Source organism: Lactuca virosa, chromosome 5 (assembly GCF_052849685.1).
Source record: "Lactuca virosa cultivar CGN04683 chromosome 5, Lactuca_virosa_CGN04683_v6, whole genome shotgun sequence".
NCBI lineage: Eukaryota > Viridiplantae > Streptophyta > Magnoliopsida > Asterales > Asteraceae > Lactuca > Lactuca virosa.
Genome location: NC_136430.1, coordinates 411111364 through 411115738, shown reverse-complemented (window position 1 = coordinate 411115738; position 4375 = coordinate 411111364).

The window sequence follows — 4375 nt, the reverse complement described above, 5'->3', positions numbered from 1 at the left end:
AGAAAATGCTTGATCTCTGTTGCTTGTGGATCATTGGAGGGATTAGCAAAGGGAGCATTGGCAAGTTCAGACAGATCAACCCTTGTCCATGAAGAAAAGTCATGTTTGTCCTTGTACTACTCCACATTTGAACTTTTACACTTCACAAGCCACAGTTTCAATCGATCATGAAAGCCCCACGACACAATTCCTGACCGATCACCGTACTTAATACCAAATTTTTTCTGTTTGAGCTCAGTAACGGTGAGTCGGGGTTGATCACCACGAACGTTCTGATCGGAACACCTTTTGAACATCCACCTTTGTTTCTTAGAAGATGAAGCTTGTTTAGCTCGCTTCAAAGCAACTATGTGTGGAGCTTGAACTGGCTCACGATCAAATCGATCAACTACTCGAGTTGTTTTGACAGCGGGAGGATCAACAGGAGGTCCTTGTTGTGAAGTTTGGGCAAGATCAGCTCTACCTGGTTCTCCGACAGAAGATTTGAACTTGTCACCAAATTCCACAGCCAGTTTATCCTTGAGGTCGAAGTAACAAGCAGTCAGAGCTCCAAGGTGTGCCTATAAATCAGAGATTTGGGTTGTCTTCAGAGAGTTATCTGCTTTAAGCTCAGAGACTTCAGTTTTGAGGTTGTCAATTAGAATATCTCTCTCAATGATTCTCTGATTTAGCACACCCATTTCTTCCTTCAGTTCTTGAACAGACGAGTCCACTCCCTCTTGGTTGCCTTCCTCAATTGAGATGCCTTTTCCACGAGGAGGAAGGCCTGTTGTTTCTTGTTCTGCCAAGACCTTTGCAAGCCTCTCAAAGGCGATGTGGTGCGCCGACTTTGTGGGGGAAGAACCTCCAGGAGCCGAAGAGCTCCCAGTTTCAAACGTTGTGCTTGGACCTTCTTGGGTCAGAACGATTGGTGTAGCAGTTGTGGTAGGTGGTTGCTTTGGTGGTTCTTGATTTCCAACATACACTCCTGGCCTCGGGTTAGCTCGCCTCCTTTTCAATGGAGGCTGAGAGGCAAACGTCATCACAAGATTACTTTCAGATGGCAAAGAAGACGGAATAGCAACATGAAGGGGAGGAATCCTTGATGCTGCCTCCATATCAATTGAGATGCCGACCATCTGATTTGAAGAAGTAGGAGGCAATGCTTCTTGAACGTCACTAACTCCCCCTGTCTCTGTTGTCGTTTGAGCAATGTCATGGACAAAGTCAAATAAAGAATCAAGATCTTCAGTTGTTGGGTTGTACTCATCATGCTCAAAGTTGAATGGAATGTCATCATCGTTAAATCCAGATAATTCACCACCTAAACTTGTGTCTTTATCATAATCTCCCTCTTCAATGTTTTCCATTAATCCTTTCTCAACATCACTTTCCTCAACATCATCATTCTCATCATCATCATCATCATCATCATCATCATTATCATCATCATCATCATCTACCACCTGAACATGTTCTTCGGCAACTATGGCGACAGGAGCAACTGGCTCTTCTTCTCTTTTAGAAACAGAGCTTTCGGTTGCTGATGCATTACCAACTCTACATTATCATCATCATCATCATCATCATCTTCCATCTCCACATGATCTGAAGAGCTTTCAGTTGCTGATGCATTACCAACTTAAGCAAACATCCCGAACTTTACCAATGGAAACAAGCCCTTAAACATAAACTTCCATTTTCTATTTTGCTTCATTAGCCCAAAGGTGTTTGAGCCAAGGGATTTCACATCAAGGGTTTCTCCTCCTTTTTCAATTCTTGGGTGTTTGAAGTTTAAGATCAGTTGCAGGAATCTTGGATACATGAGAAACTTCTCCTTATACTTTCCTCCAACATTCCCAACCATTTCATTCAGAATGAATTTGGAAAAGTTGAATTCAAGACCCATAGCAAGAGCTGCAATTGTACCTGTGTTCAGCAAGGAAATTTCATCAGCCCCAGATCTCCTACCAGAAATACAACTCACGAACACGTGAGCTAGAAACCTCCAGTAGGGTGGTAACAACTTTTTGATGGTTGGAGGAAACACTCCTTCATATCCCATTTGTTCAAGGATAGCTTCAGTTTGATCCATTGAAATCTCAGTCGGAAAACCTGGCTGATCATCAATTTGCAGAACCTCTCGAATGATCTGTTCCATCACCAAAATCTTCTTTCCTTTGACAGTAGCCTCTAAGGATACAAAATCATTTTCACCCCTTTGTACCACAGCAGTGCTCCAGAAATCCTTGATTAAGCTTTGATAAATGACAGGTCTGGAAGTGAGAGCATGAACAAGGCAACACTTATTCAAGCCATGAACCATGGACTTGAAATCATTGTGATTTGCAGGTGTTTCGACTAGAAAAACAGCCAAGTTGTGAACATCAGCAAACTTTAAGTTAGCCATTTCTTTGATCTGCACAAAACAAGCCAAGTGAGAAAACCACTGATTTAAACAATTAAAATTAAGGTTTTACTCATTAAATAATTTAACTAGGCTTTAATTGATGATTAAGTGTTGGAAAATTAAAGTTCATGTCCAAAAATTGGGGTTCACGGTTAAAAGGGGGTCCACGGCCGTAAACGGGATCACGGCCGTGAACCCTTCAATGGTCGTAAACCCTTCAAAGGGCCGTGAACCATTCATCGGAGCCGTGAACACTGAACAATCAATTGTATTCGATTAAACCCTCGATTCACGGTCGATTTTCGGTTAGATTTGCATGATGGTGATCGCAATGAGCATACCTACAAATAGCAACAAACAATTTCATGAAATAAAACATGAGATTTTGAGATGAATCAATGAACTGTAGAGAGAGAACTGTGAGGGGTTCACGGTCGTATTCAGAAAGTGAGAGTGAAAAGGGTGAACGGCCGTGTACTCCTCCGTTTATACTTGGACCCAACCCGGTCCATCACCCATGAGCTGCAACCCAATATGCCTTAAATCCAAGAAGCTTCAAATGCAAGCCCAACACTATGTTTTTTCAAAAATAAAACACTTAGAGGACTAAAAAAAATAAAAAATAAAATTAAACAAATTCAAAAAAATTAAACTAAACAAATTTTTTTAATTAATTTTTAATTTTTGATTTTAAAATTTTAATTTTTATCAAGATAAAAATAAACATAACAATAAAAATAAAAATAAACATAAAGATAAAACTTGAAATTAAAATGAATTAACACTAGTTTCACTTCAACTAATCACTAATAAAATTCTATGAGATTGGGATCAAAGTTTTTAGACAGTCCAAATCCATTCATCAGTACCTCTACCTTCATGTCTAGATCTGGTCGATCGCCAATATTGTGATCCACTTAAACACGAAAGTTTGTGACAAATTTTTGACATACTATAAATGACAAGGCATTGTGACCTTACGTTTCTAGATAAAATTCCTAAGGACCATTCATCTGACGACGACCAAGGATATTGTTGTCCACCTAAATTTAACAGCGAGATCTACAGACAACCTAGTGATTGTTCAATGTTAGATGTACTAGAACATGTTTCCCGCTTGCTGACATACCCCAATAATCAGGAACTTCCAAAGTACTCCTTACTTTAGGTGAGCAGACAATTATTATGGGAGAAGTCAGATTTAGAATGCATATGCTATACACCCAGGTCAGATCTCTTCCAATCTTGCAGAGGGTGAAACATATGACTAACCAGATTTAGAGGGATTGAGAAGTAGAATGGTGCATATGCTGTGTACCAGGTCGAATGTATTTCAATCACGCAAAGGAGACATCATATGACTAACAGATAGGAAGAATTGCATAGATAGAAGATGTAGAGAAATAGAATTGCATATGTTGCAATCCAGGTCGGATGTATTTCAATCACACAGAGGAGGCAACATATGACTAACAGAAAGAAAGCAAAAAAATAATTTCCTACAGACATGCTTTATCAGAATTCCCCAATCGCCCCATCAATACCGGAATTAAGGACAGAGTCCGTACATCGAGGAAGAGTTAAACCACGGTTCTAGATACGAATTACTTTAGTGTGACCGGTGGATTAGCATGTATATTTCCCTACTCAACCTACCCAAGCGTCGTGTTGTCAGGCTGAACGGAACTATCTAGGTTAAGGTTTGTTAAGTCTCTAGATTCCTTAAGTTCATCTATACCTAGTCAAGTCCATTCAAAACTTTCGTGTCTACCAGCGCATCGAACACAGAGCCTAGCGAATTCAACTTTGGTACATTACACAGATTCAAATTGTCTGTTATCACATTAATATATCACTTCCCAATCCAACACTTACAGACTAGCAACTGTTTTTGCATTTTTTTTATTTTCTAGTTTTTGTTTAATTACTCCCCTAAATTTGTGCATGGTTGAGAATGAAAATTAAATACGCAAATTTAAACTAATA